Raw genomic sequence first — 15,394 nt, forward strand, 5'->3', positions numbered from 1 at the left:
ACACGCTGCAAAGACTCCCTAACTCTTCGCCATTGTACATGATGGCCCATTGCTATTATACTTAATTTGACCACTCTAAAGCCCGCATGGGGCATCCTTGCCTTAATGGCGCTGAATGTCTTGTCTAACTCTTCATCTGATATATCAGAAAAGCATTCCATGACAGACATGATGTGTTATTTCATCCTTCTGTAAAAAAAAGCTACCCGTTACACTGTCATGAAATATGATTTTATATCGACTATGAAACAAATAGGACATGGCCTGCTTATGAGTTGCCATGAAAGAAAGTTAGATTAATTCAACTGAAAATGGCAAGAACAGGCGTTCGTAGCTAAATGCTTTTGGTGAGCTTGAGAAAAATAATTGCATGATTTATCATTCTACAGTATGTACAGTTGAAGTCGAAAGTTTACATACACCTTAGCCAAATACATTTAAACCCAGTTTTTCACAATTCCTGACATTTAATCCTAGTAAAAATTCCCTGTCTTAGGTCAGTTAGGATCACAACTTTATTTTAAGAATGTGAAATGTCAGAAATGTCAGCCTTCCACAAACAAATCCTATATCGACATAACCTGAAAAGCCACTCAGCAAGGAAGAAGCCACTGCTCTAAAACCGCCATAAAAAAATCCAGACTATGGTTTGCAACTGCACATGATGACAAAGATCGTACTTTTTGGAGAAATGTCCTCTGGTCTGATGAAACAAAACTAGAACTGTTTGGCTATAATGACCATCGTTATGTTTGGAGGAAAAATGGGGAAGCTTGCAAGCCGAAGAACACCATCCCAACCGTGAAGCACGGGGGTGGCAGCATCATGTTGTGGGGGGTTGCTTTGCTGCAGGAGGGACTGGTGCACTTCACAAAATAGATGGCATTATGTGAAAATTATGTGGATATATTGAAGCAACATCTCAAGACATCAGTCAGGAAGTTAAAGCTTGGTCGCAAATGGGTCTTCCAAATGGACAATGACCCCAAGCATACTTCCAAAGTTGTGGCAAAATGGCTTAAGGACAACAAAGTCAAGGTAATGGAGTGGCCATCACAAAGCCCTTACCTCAATCCTATAGAAAATGTGTGGGCAGAACTGAAAAAGTGTGTGCGAGCAAGGAGGCCTACAAACCTGACTCAGTTACACCAGCTCTGTCAGGAGGAATGGGCCAAAATTCAGCCAACTTATTGTGGGAAGCTTGTGGAAGGCTACCTGAAACGTTTGACCCAAATTAAACAATTTAAAGGCAATGCTACGAAATACTAATTGAGTGTATGTAAACTTCTGACCCACTGGGAATGTGATGAAAGAAATAAAAGCTGAAATAAATCATTCTCTCTACTATTATTCTGACATTTCACATTCTTAAAATAAAGTGGTGATCCTAACTGACCTAAGACAGGGAATTTTTACTAGGACAAAATGTCAGGAATTGTGAAAAACTGAGTTTAAATGTATTTGGCTAAGGTCTATGTAAACGTCAGACTTCAACTGTATGTAATATAGTAGAATGTTATGAACCGACACTGAATCGTAGGAGTTAACTACTAGCTATGTAAAATTTGGGCGGAAGAACGCCCAGTGCTGCTTACCTGATATGCCATCATCACACAGTCCTTCTTCGTAGGTGTCTGCTATGACTTTGTGTCGGGAATAAGTTGTTTTCAAAACAATTATTTTTGATTGATAATAAAAAAAGTTTTGCTCTCTACAAAAAGACACAAATGCATCTCCATAGCATATAACAATTTGCCTGTGAGTAACCAGACCGTCATACCAACTTGCTCTGCAGAATTCTTGACGCACAACCCAAGTTGTTGCCATATCCTGCCAGCACACCCACAAGCGAGCCACTCAGGCGCAGAATGACAGGTGGAAGAGGGCGAGGAACGAGATGTGAGTAACAACAATTTGTTGCAAGTTGGGGAGGGGGGCTAATAGCTGAACAATAGACTATTCAACCTTTACTAAAGAATAGTCCAATAGCCGAGCTAGGTGTGAAACCCCCCCTCCTATCACAGACCAAGGGGTAGCTTGCTACTCAATGTAATAAAGTAATGACTTTTCAAGTAAGTTACCTTACACGTTATGTTGGCTGACAATTTGTTAGCTACGCTGTCCTTACGAACCACATAGCATATCATTTACAGCAGCATGTACCGGTATGTTAGCTAGCTACCTAACGTTAGTAGTTATACATCAAATTTGCCAGTATATTAACTATAGGCTATCTAACTACCCAACATTTATTGACTTGATTATTCCCGTCATTCTTAGCTTAGCTAAATGGAATAGTCATTGTGCGTTGTCAATGGACATACGGTGGCTTTCGTAAATTCGCTCTGGCTATCTACACCGATTTCAGAGCACTCTCGTCTGAGTGTACCAGAGCGTCGGCAAAAAAAAGCATAATTCAATGTTTCCAGCAGCACAGTTAGTCACCAATGCGCTGGTTAACATGAAAACTGCCTAAACAGCTCTGCTAGGGCGAGTAAAATGGTCAGAGTGGTCTCATTTCTGTCTGGAAGTAGCTAGCAAGCTAGCCAGCCTTAGCTTGAGTGCTTGACTGCCGTTGTAAGACCAGAATGCTCAAATCAACCCTACTCCTCGGCCCGAACGTCCGGTGTGCGCTCCGAGAGCGAAACGGTCTGAATTTACAAACTGACAATCTGACAACGCTCTGAATATATGAGCGCAGGCACTCCAGATTGAATTTAAGAACACACCCAAAATCGAAAAATGTCAAACTAGTCATTTGTTATGCTAGCAAGAGGTTGCATACAGTAGCAACAGCATCAACTTCTTGTAGAGAAAGCAAAGAACTAGTACCTCAACTGAAAGTTTGGTTACACTACAATTAGGGTGTGGAAATGTTATGCCCCTTAGATATTAATTTAGAATGTTCCATTCCACTTATGGTGTAGCCTACTCCCGACCGTCACGTCACACATCACATGTACAGCGCCATATCTGGACACACCTACTCAATCCAGGAGTTTTCTTAAAACTTCTCACGAGTCACAAACCCGGATCCAGGATCCCCCCATCAAAAAAGCTGACTAGCATAGCCTAGCCTAACGCGACAGGGATATCATATAATATAATTTTCATGAAATCACAAGTCCAAGACACCAAATGAAAGATAAACATCTTGTGAATCCAGCCATCATTTACGATTTTTAAAATGTTTTACAGCGAAAACACAATATGTATTTCTATTAGCTAACCACAATAGCAAAAGACTCAACCGCATATTTTCACCATTTTTTTACCGCATAGGTAGCTATCACAAATTTGACCAAATAAAGATATAATTAGTCACTAACCAAGAAACAACTTCATCAGATGACAGTCTTATAACATGTTATACAATAAATCTATGTTTTGTTTGAAAAATGTGCATATTCCAGGTATAAATCATAGTTTTACATTGCAGCTACAATCACAAATATCACCAAAGCAGCTAGAATAACTACAGAGAGCAACATGAAATACCTAAATACTCATCATAAAACATTTATGAAAAATACATGATGTACAGCAAATGAAAGACAAACATCTTGTGAATCCAGCCAATATTTCAGATTTTTTAAGTGTTTTACAGCGAAAACACAATATAGCATTATATTAGCTTACTACAATAGCCAACCACACAACCGCATTCATTCACCGCAAAGGTAGCGATAGTGAAAAAACCAGCAAAAGATATAAATTTATTCACTAACCTTGACAAACTTCATCAGATGACAGTTCTATAACATCATATTACACAATACATATATGGTTTGTTCGAAAATGTGCATATTTAGCGGTACAAATCATGGTTTTACAATGTGAATACGTAGTCAAAATGCACAAAATTGTCCGGAGAAATCTTGGAGAGTCACCTAATCTAATCAAATAACTCATCATAAACTTTACTAAAAAATACATGTTGTACAGCAAATGAAAGATACACTAGTTTTTAATGCAACCGCTGTGTTAGATTTTTAAAAATAACTTTAGTACGACATACAGCTTACGTTATAGCGAGACAGCGCCCAAAATAAGGGCGGAAAATATGACTAAACATTTTCAACAGAAATACGAAATAACATCATAAATGGTTCCTACTTTTGATGAGCTTCCATCAGAATTTTGTACAAGTTGTCCTTTGTCCAGAATAATCGTTGTTTGGTTGTAGAATGTCCTCTTCTCCTGTCGAATTAGCAACCAAAGCTAGCCATGTGGCGCAAACGTGCCCAACTTCACATAACGCAAAGAAAAGAAAATTCCGAAAATCGCAATAAACGTTCAATAAACTGATACAACTTGGTTTAAAATAACTACTTTATGATGTTTTTATCACATATATCAAATAAAATCAGAGCCGGAGATATCTAACGTCTATACCGAAAGCTTTTCAGAACGCAATCTGGGGTCCCTTCTCGCGCCTTCCAAGACAATGAAAATTCCAGACACGTCATTCCAAAAGCTCTTGTTCGGCCTCAGATCAAGCTAGACACCCCATTCCACCTCTCACTGCCTGTTGACATCTAGTGGAAGGCGTATGCAGTGCATGTAGATCCATAGATTTCAGGCAAATTAATAGGAAGGCCCTGGAACAGAGCCTCGATTTCAGATTTTTCACTTCCTGACAGGAAGTTTGCTGCAAAATGAGTTCTGTTTTACTCACAGATATAATTCAAACGGTTTTAGAAACTAGAGAGTGTTTTCTATCCAATAGTAATAATAATATGCATATTGTACGAGCAAGAATTGAGTACGAGGCAGTTTAATTTGGGCACGATTTTTTACAAAGTGAAAATAGCGCCCCCCTATTGACAAAAGGTTAATTTTTACTATTTTCGACATTGTAGAATAATAGTGAAGACATCACAACTATGAAATAACACATATGGAATCAGTTAAAAACAAATTCCGTGTGCCCTCCCCGTCTCTGGTAATGCCAATATGGAAGACTATCGAACACTTCTCAAAGATGCCAGAGTGGTGGTCAAATTAGCACTAACTTGCATTAACAGAATAAATGGCTGAGAATTCAATTACGTGCCACAGAACGCTGAGGCAGCCCACAAGGTGTGCCGCAGTATGACGCAACCTTTAAAGGGGAAAGCACTGTACCTGCATTATTGCGCACCCAGCTCACTCAGGTGCTTCGCTACATCACATTTGACATTGTCCGTAAGCTTGAGTTCATTTGCACACAAAAAAATCATACAATGATGGAAAGACCTGTGTGTTGTCCTTGTTAATGCAGACAGAAAAGAGCTCCAACTTCTTAGTCATAGCCTCAATTTTGTCAGCTGTAAAAGGAAATAAGCAAACAGGAAACCACTCACCCAGAGGCGGCGTTCCTAGTGGCCGGAGACTTTAATGCAGGGAAACTTAAATCAGTTCTACCAAATTTCCATCAACATGTTAAATGTGTAACCAGAGGGGAAAAAATTCTAGATCACTTGTACTCCACACACAGAGATGCGTACCAAGCTCTCCCTCGCCCTCCATTTGGTAAATCCGACCACAACTCTATCCTCCTGATTCCTGCTTACAAGCAAAAATTAAAGCAGGAAGCACCAGTGACTCGGTCTATAAAAAAGTGGTCAGATGAAGCAGATGCTAAACTTCAGGACTGTTTTGCTATCACAGACTGGAATATCTTCCAGGATTCTTCCGATGGCATTGAAGAGTACACCACATCAGTCACTGGCTTTATCAATAAGTGCATCGAGGACGTTGTCTCCACAGTGACTGTACGTACATACCTCAACCAGAAGCCATGGATTACAGGAAACATTCGCACTGAGCTAAAGGGTAGAGCTGCCGCTTTCAAGGTGCGGGACTCTAACCCGGAAGCTTACAAGAAATCCTGCTATGCCCTGCGACGAACCATCAAACAGGCAAAGCGTCAATACAGGGCTAAGATTGAATCATACTACACCGGCTCCCACGCTCGTCTTATGTGGCAGGGCTTGCAAACTATTACAGACTACAAAGGGAAGCCCAGCCGTGAGCTGCCCAGTGACACGAGCCTACCAGACGAGCTAAACTTCTATGCTCGCTCCGAGGCAAGCAACACTGAGGCATGCATGAGAGCATCAGCTGTTCCGGACAACTGTGTGATCACACTCTTCGTAGCCGACGTGAGTAAGACCTTTAAACGGGTCAACATAGACAAGGCTTCGGGGCCAGACGGATTACCAGGACGTGTGCTCCGGGCATGTGCTGACCAACTGGCAGGTGTCTTCACTGACAATTTCAACAAGTCCCTGATTAAGTCTGTAATACCAACATGTTTCAAGCAGACCACCATAGTCCCTGTGCCCAAGAACACAAAGGCAACTATATTCCCTCTCAGGAAACTAAAAAGATTTGGCATGGGTCCTGAGATCCTGAAAAGGTTCTACAGCTGCAACATCGAGAGCATCCTGACTGGTTGCATCACTGCCTGGTATGGCAATTGCTCGGCCTCTGACCGCTGGGGCTAAGCTGCCTGCCATCCAGGACCTCTACACCAGGCGGTGTCAGAGGAAGGCCCTAAAAATAGTCAAAGACCCCAGCCACCCCAGTCATAGACTGTTCTCTCTACTACCGCATGGCAAGCGGTACCAGAGTGCAAAGTCTAGGACAAAAAGGCTTCTCAACAGTTTTTACACCCAAGCCATAAGACTCCTGAACAGGTAATCAAATGGCTACCCGGACTATTTGCATTGTGTGCCCCCCCCCAACCCCTCTTTTTACACTGCTGCTACTCTCTGTTTATCATATATGCATAGTCACTTTAACCATATCTACATGTACATACTACCTCAATCAGCCTGACTTACCGGTGTCTGTATGTGTCTGTATGTACATACTACCTCAATCAGCCTGACTTACCGGTGTCTGTATGTAGCCTCGCTACTTTTATAGCCTCGCTACTGTATATAGCCTGTCTTTTAACTATTGTTTTATTTCTTTACCTACCTATTGTTCACCTAATACCTATTTTGCACTATTAAGTAAGCATTTCACTGTAAGGTCTACACCTGTTGTATTCAGAGCATGTGACAAATAAAATTTGATTTGATTTGAATTTTGTCCCGCACATTGAATATAGTTGCGGAGAGTCCCTGTAAACCTAGATTCAGATCATTCAGGCGAGAAAACACATCACCCAGATAGGCCAGTCGTGTGAGAAACTTGTCATCATGCAAGCGGTCAGACAAGTGATGGTCAGTAAAGATAACTTTAAGCCTCTTTTTCAATTTAAAAAAACGTGTTAATACTTTGCCCCTTGATAACCAGCGCACTTCTGTATGTTGTAAAAGCGTTACATGGTCGCTACCCGTATAATGCAGAAAATACACGAGAGTTCAGGGGCCATGCTTTAACAAAGTTAACCAGTTTCACTATAGTGTTCAAAACGTCTTTCAAGCTGTCAGGCATTCCCTTGGTAGCAAGAGCCTCTCGGTGAATGCTGCAGTGTACCCAAGTGGCGTCGGGAGCAACTGCTTGCACGCGCGTTACCACTCCAACATGAGCAGCTGCTATGTTTGGCTACATACGGACCGTTAGTGGAATTCCCGTGAGAGAGTAACGCTTAATGTGATTGGGTGTTAATTATTTAATTAGGCTACCTGTATTTGACATTGTGTTGTTATTTTGCTGAACACTAGATGGTTGAATTTCATTTTTGGCAGTGAAACGAGGCTACTCAGGCGAGAAAAAAACCTCACCCAAATGTATAGCCCCGTTGGAAAATATAAATGGACTGTTTGAAAATGTTTAAAAAAAATGTATATATATATATATATATATATATGAGAATCACATTTTTATTTGGCAAACCCCAGTTTGGGAATACCTGTCTTAAAGAATTGAATGGCAACATACTCACTTGGGATCTCACTTGGGGAAGGCCAAAGAAATATAAATTAATTAATGCAGCAACCATTTCTCTGTCACTAGCAAACACAGTCATGGGTGGTACTGTTAACTCTAAAATTCACTCGAAAGGTACCCTGGGAAATATGCAAATAAGGCTTAAAACCCTACAGCAGGTCTATACATTTCCCTTTCTGGATGGCCAAAACATTTCTGTTTTACAATTTATGTCTGGTTCTTCAAAGAACCATCACATTTATGGTTCTTCAGAGAGCCTAAAATAGTTCCCCATATGGCATCGCTCTCAAGAACCTATTCGGTTCCAACTTGGACCTTTTTTTTTAAGAGTGTATGTACATTTTCTGACGCTCTGCCAACAGTAGAGTTCAACTTGAGAGTAAAGCAGTTGTAATAATTTCATTTATTTAGATTGTTGTGGTTTGGACTGCATGACATTCTTTGTAAAGGAAAAGTGAGAAACTGTAGGGAGGACATATTCACACATGGCTGTGATAGTGTCGTGATATCTTGTAGCAGGAGCTGCAGTCTCAATAAGCTCTCTCTCTCACTCTCTCTCTCTCTCTCTCTATCTTTCTCTCAGTCTCTATCTGTCTCTCTCTCTCTGTCACACTCTCTCTCCCCCCCAATCTCACTCACTCTTTATCGCTGTGCTTTAGGGTTTATTCATCTTCATTAGAAGAGAACAACTTAACAGTGGAAGCCTGTAAGTGCTGTTATTGTGAAGGGGAAATGTTTAGGAGCAACAACGGCTCAGCCGCGAAGTGGTAGGCCACAAAAGCTCACAGAACGGGCCCACCGATTGCTGAAGAGCATAAAAATAGTCTGTCCTCGGTCGCAACATTCACTACCAAGTTCCAAACTGCCTCTGGAGCAACGTCAGCACAAGAACTGTTCATCAGGTGGTTCATGAAATGGGTTTCCATGGCCGAGGAGTGGTAGTGGTGTAAAGCTCGACGCCATTGGACTCTGGAGCAATGGAAATGCGTTCTCTGGAGTGACAAATCACGCTTCACCCTCTGGCAGTCTGACGGACCAATCGCTTCCTGCCCCAATGCATAGCTTCCAACTTTGTGGCAACAGTTTGGGGAAGGCCCTTTCCTGTTTCAGCAGGATAATGCCCCCGTGCACAAAGTGAGGTCCATACAGAAATGGTTTGTCGAGATCGGTGTGAAAGATCTTGACTGGCCTGCACAGAGCCCTGACCTCAACCCCATCGAACAACTTTAGGATGAATTGGATGGCAACTGCGAGCCAGGCCTAATCGCCCAACATCAGTGCCCGACCTCACAAATGCTCATGGCTGAATGGAAGCAGGTCCAACATCTAGCAGCATTGGGGGGGACCAACTCCATATTAATGCCCATGATTTTAGACTATCAGGTGTCCACATACTTTTGGTCATGTAGTGTGTGTGTGTGTAGAAGAAAGACACATAATATACATTCAGTGAATGTCTTGAGTGTATACAGTGAATGGATAGTCCTGTTATGTAATGTTTTATAGTGCATCTGTGTCAAAGCTGTTAATTGGACTGGCTGGATTTGCTCTCCATACAGCACTCATCATTATCTCCGTTACACAAACAGATAGCATGAGGGTTCTGCACAATCTTTTCATCTATATTTGGATAGGCTCCCCTGACATTAACAGGCATCTATTTAAATGGAGCTTTTGATTATATTTTTAAAACCAGACCTTTAAATCCAGGAATATATTGAACAATTAAACACAACATATATTCCTCGACAAATGTTGCATGAAACGTTTGAAAGGCTTCTGAAAGACATAGGGTGATTTGATGAAATGATATGCACTACGCTCTTCATATTTGCTTGTTTCTAACCTAGGATACTGATCTCTGCTAGAAATAGAGATTTTAGCCTAGCTGAAGGCATGTATATTCTTAGGTACTAAAATCAAATCTAGGAATTAGGTAGTGCTGGGAATGAACGAAGCATGGGTTTCACAGAAATATTAGATTTAGAAAAGGCATGCATATTTCATGTACAGTACATCAGCAGGATGTCAATCTCGGCTACATGACATGCACAGTTGGGAATATTGAATCCTGAAGTTGCATTTCTCATCTCACCAATGTATCATGGGCCTTGTGTTTGTTTAGTAACTATTTTGGAGTCCACATAGAATTGTATTTGTGGTTCTGGAGACCAAAAAAACACCATGAATAATTGGGTGGATATATTTTACTGTGATATGGTGCCTTGCATATATCCCCTTTCTCCCTCAATCGCTCTCGTTTTCTCTCTCTAGCTCTCTCTGTCTGTCTCTCTCCATCTCTGTCTGTCTCTCACACTGACTGAACAGATGACATATTCACACAGGCTGAGATAGTGATATTATTGAGCAGGACCTGCAGTCTCACTAATATCTCTATTTCTCTCCCTCTCTCTCTCTATCTGTTGAAGTCGGAAGTTTACATACACTTAGGTTGGAGTCATTAAAACTCGTTTTTCAACCACTCCACAAATTTCTTGTTAACTTCTACCGCCTCAGAAACCCGGATCCGGGAGCACCCCCCACCCCCCCACCAGTAAAAAAGCTGAATAGCATAGCTAGCATAGCGTCACAAGTAAATAGTAGCATCTAAATATCATTCAATCACAAGTCCAAGATACCAGATGAAAGATCCACTTCTTGTGAATCCAGCAATCATTTCTGATTTTTAAAATGTTTTACAGGGAAGACACAATATGTAAATCTATTAGCTAACCACGTTAGCAAAAGACACCATTTTTCTTTGTCCACCATTTTTTCTCTCCACCAGTAGCTATCACCAATTCGGCCAAATAAAGATATTGATAGCCACTAACCAAGAAAAAACCTCATCAGATGACAGTCTGATAACATATTTATTGTATAGGATAGGTTTTGTTAGAAAAATGTGCATATTTCAGGTAGAAATCATAGTTTACAATTGCACCCACCATCACAACTCGACTAGAATAAATACAGAGAGCAACGTGTATTACCAATTTACTCATCATAAAACATTTCATAAAAATAGACAAAGCATAGCAATGGAAAGACACAGATCTTGTGAATTCAGACAATATTTCAGATTTTCTAAGCGTTTTACAGCGAAAACACAATAAATCGTTATATTAGCATACCACATGTGCAAACGTTACCCCAGCATGAATTCAAGGCAACGGGAGCGATAACGTTATGATCACCAAAATATATTAATTTTTTCACTAACCTTCTCAGAATTCTTCCGATGACACTCCTGTAACATCATATTACAACATACATATAGAGTTTGTTCGAAAATGTGCATATTTAGCCACAAAAAACCGTGGTTATACAATGAGAATAGTAGCAAAACTGGCCTGAAAATGTCGGGCGCCATCTTTGAGAGTGATCTAGTCTAATCGATAACTAATCATAAACTTGACTAAAAAATACAGGGTTGACAGGAATCGAAAGACAAATTAGTTCTTAATGCAATCGCTGACTTACATTTCTAAAATTATCCTTACTGTGCAATACCGGGTCCGCCAAAGCGAAGCTACACAAAACAAAATGGCGAAATATGCGTTTAACATTTTTCAACAGAACAGCGATTTATCATCATAAATAGTTCTTACTATGAGCTGTTCTTCCATCAGAATCTTGGGCAATGTATCCTTTCTCCGGTCTAATCGTCTTTTGGTCGAAAGATGTCCTCTTGTCCCGTCGAAATGGCCACTAACGTTCGGTATGTACAGGAAACGTGCCCAGCTCATGGAAGGGCGTCACAAATAAATGAATCAAAATCGCACTAAACGGATATAAATTGCTATAAAACGGTTTAAATTAACTACCTTATGATGTTTTTAACACCTATAACGGGTAAAAACATGACCGGCGATATATTACTGGCTGAACCAAGGCTTGGAAAGAGGTCAGTCCGACGTCCATTGTGCGTCGAGCGCAGGGTCCGAAAGAAAGCTCCTTCCGGTCTTTGGTGTTTTATACAGGCCCTGATTGCGCAATCGACTCCATTCAAATTGTCACCACTTACTGACATCTAGAGGAAGGCGTAGGCAGTGTTTGTATCCTCATAGCATTCACAGGGACAGTAAAACTGACCTGGGACCAGAGGCCAAGATTTCTGAAATCTCACTCCCTGTCAGGAAAAGTTCTGTAGAATGAGTTCTGTTCCACTCAGAGACATAATTCCAACGGTTATAGAAACTAGAGAGTGTTTTCTATCCAATAATAACAATAATATGCATATTGTACGAGCAAGAATTGAGTACTAGGCAGTTTAATTTGGCAATGTCAAAAAAAAAAAAGTGCTAACAGCTCCCCCTATTGACAAAAGGTTTAACAAACTATAGTTTTGGGTGAGTCCTGTATCGACGTAACCTGAAAGGCTGCTCAGCAAGGAAGAAACCACTGCTCCAAAACCGCCATAAAAAAGCCAGAATACGGTTTGCAACTGCACATGGGGACAAAGATTGTACTTTTTGGAGAAATGTCCTCTGGTCTGATGAAACAAAAATAGAACTGTTTGGCCATAATGACCATCGTTATGTTTGGAGGTAAAAGGGGGAGGCTTGCAAGCCGAAGAACACCATCCCAACTGTGAAGCACGGGGGTGCCAGCATCATGTTGTGGGGGTGCTTTGCTGCAGGAGGGACTGGTGCACTTCACAAAATAGATGGCATCATGAGGCAAGAAAGGAGCAAGGAGGCCTACAAACCTGACTCAGTTACACCAGCTCTGTCAGGAGGAATGGGCCAAAATTCAGCCAACTTATTGTGGGAAGCTTGTGGAAGGCTACCTGAAACGTTTGACCCAAATTAAACAATTTAAAGACAATGCTACCAAATACTAATTGAGTGTATGTAAACTTCTGTCCCACTGGGAATGTGATGAAAGAAATAAAAGCTGAAATAAATCCTTCTCTCTACTATTATTCTGACATTTCACATTCTTAAAATAAAGTGGTGATCCTAACTGACCTAAGACAGGGAATTTTTACTAGGATTAAATGTCAGGAATTGTGAAAAACTGAGTTTAAATGTATTTGGCTAAGGTCTATGTAAACTTCCGACTTCAACTGTATATATATAATATGTGTATGTATATATGTGTGTGTTTATATGTATATGTGTGTATATATATGTGTGTGTGTGTGTATATATATATATATATATATATATATATATATATACACACACATATATATACACACATATATATTAGAGGTCGACCGATTAATCGTAATGGCCGATTTAAATAGGGACGATTTCAAGTTTTCATAATAATCGGAAATCGGTATTTTTGGGCGCCGATTTGCCGAAATGTTTTATTATTTTTATTTTTTATTTTTTTATACCTTTATTTAACTAGGCAAGTCAGTTAAGAACACATTCTTATTTTCAGTGACGGCCTAGGAACGGTGGGTTAACTGCCTTGTTCAGGGGCAGAACGACAGATTTTCATATATATATATGCAAATTAATTACTTAAAAATCCTACAATGTGATTTTCTGGATTTTTGTTTTAGATTCCGTCTCTCACAGTTGAAGTGTACCTATGATAAAAATTACAGACCTCTACATGCTTTGTAAGTAGGAATACCTGCAAAATCGGCAGTGTATCCAATACTTGTTCTCCCCACTGTATATGTATGTATGTATGTATGTATGTATGTATGTATGTATGTATGTATGTATGTATGTATGTATGTATGTATGTATGTATGTATGTATGTATGTATGTATGTATGTATGTATGTATGTATGTATGTATGTATGTATGTATGTATGTATGTATGTATGTATGTATGTATGTATGTATGTATACAGACCATGTTGTGCAGCATACCAAGCCCTGGGCCTTCTGTCAGAGTGACTTCAGTCAGGTCTCGTCCGAGAGCACTCCAGAGCTGCATGCCATGCCATTGTCAGCGGCACCATGTAGTCCCTGTTCAGTCATGTTCAACACAATGCTCATCGCACAATCACAAACATGAAGGCTCTGACAGAAATATCTCAAGTAGGAGAGTGAGAGACAGGATGGGAATATAGATAAAACTACAGTAAAGCAAAGTCTCAAAGAAACCCTGCACAAAGTGAAAGCATTTTCTTTGTATTACGCAATACTTATACTTTATGGACATATTTACTGCCACAATACTTCACTTAGCAGATGCTTTTATCCAAAGCGATTTACATTACAGCAAGTGCCTACATTTCTTTCATCATTTGGAATAGAAATGTTCTACTGTCTGTTTGTGTGTGTAGGCCTATGTGATAAATGTGGGAATTGAACCCACAACCTTTGCGTTGTAAGCACCATACTCTTACTCTACCATCTGAGTCCCACAGGACCACTTCAGTTCAGTGGTATGTTTCTTGTAATATTAGTGCCTTCAGCTATTCGAGTCAGAACTCTGGCATTATTAAGACACACTGGCCTCTCCAAGGGCAGTATGTCATCAAATTACCTCAGATGTCAGTCAAAGCTGAAGGGCAGACTGCCTCCCTGCATAAATATAAACAAATGATTTCATGCATAATACCACCAATAATTTAAAAAAACAACATCTTAATATAATTTGAAAATGACTTCAATTTTTTCCTGTATATTAGTATTTTCTGTATATATATTTTAGTTTTTTTCAACAAACACATTTCTTCTCTGGCAATCTTTTAGTTTCAGATAATACTGTTAATCTAGTATTGGGAAGTGGCTCGCTATTGCTTGATTCTTAATCTCAGCCGTTGAGTCTGGGGTCCTTTGAGGACACTATGGTCTCTATTTTCAGTTGGCGTTAAAGCAGTGCTGTTGTCAAACACACTCTCGTTTGCAATTTAAAAACCAAACAAAAAATAGGCGCTCTTTAAATTTTTTTTTATAACCCTTGCACCAGAGTTGGGAATTTACCTGTTTAACATCAGCTCGCTTGCGCTAAGGTGGGAGGTGTGGAAATATTTGAGGGGAGTCCTTAAAAATGTGCGCCAAATTGCTAATTTCAGGCCTCGCAACTGGAGATATTTAGGTAACACTTTACTTGAAAACCAGCATCATAACACATTATGATATGGTCATAACCATGTCATAACCATGTCATGACAGCTGAAATAACGTGCCATGACCTTTTATAATATGGTAACAACACTGTCATGACCCATATATTTATACCTATTCTGACATATACTGTGTTATTTTATGGCTGGTTATGACACCTATATAAGAGTGTCAGAACTCACATTTATTCAAATGTTGTTTTTTTCTTCCAAGAAGTTTCCATTCATTGGAAAGTTTGTTTCTTAAGTGCTTTGTTGTTGTAATTAAATCCTGACAGTCATGTTTTTTTTTATCATACAGTATTTTAAATAAATTGAGGAAACACACTATGACACTCTCATGAAGCATTATGACCATCCTGTGTCACTTTACTTGTACTAGGAAAATGCACTTTATGACACTGTCAAGAAGCATTATGACCATCATAATAATATAAGCCAGATAGGCCTATCACGTACAT

General features: G+C 39.9%; 1 long non-coding RNA gene across 1 annotated transcript in view; it reads right to left on the reverse strand.

Annotated features, from left to right (window-relative positions):
- Positions 1 to 15,394, reverse strand: part of LOC139566464 (uncharacterized) — a 56,662-nt gene that overhangs the window by 2,056 nt on the left and 39,212 nt on the right. The window lies entirely within an intron of this gene.

This window comes from Salvelinus alpinus, chromosome 38 (genome assembly GCF_045679555.1).
Source record: "Salvelinus alpinus chromosome 38, SLU_Salpinus.1, whole genome shotgun sequence".
NCBI lineage: Eukaryota > Metazoa > Chordata > Actinopteri > Salmoniformes > Salmonidae > Salvelinus > Salvelinus alpinus.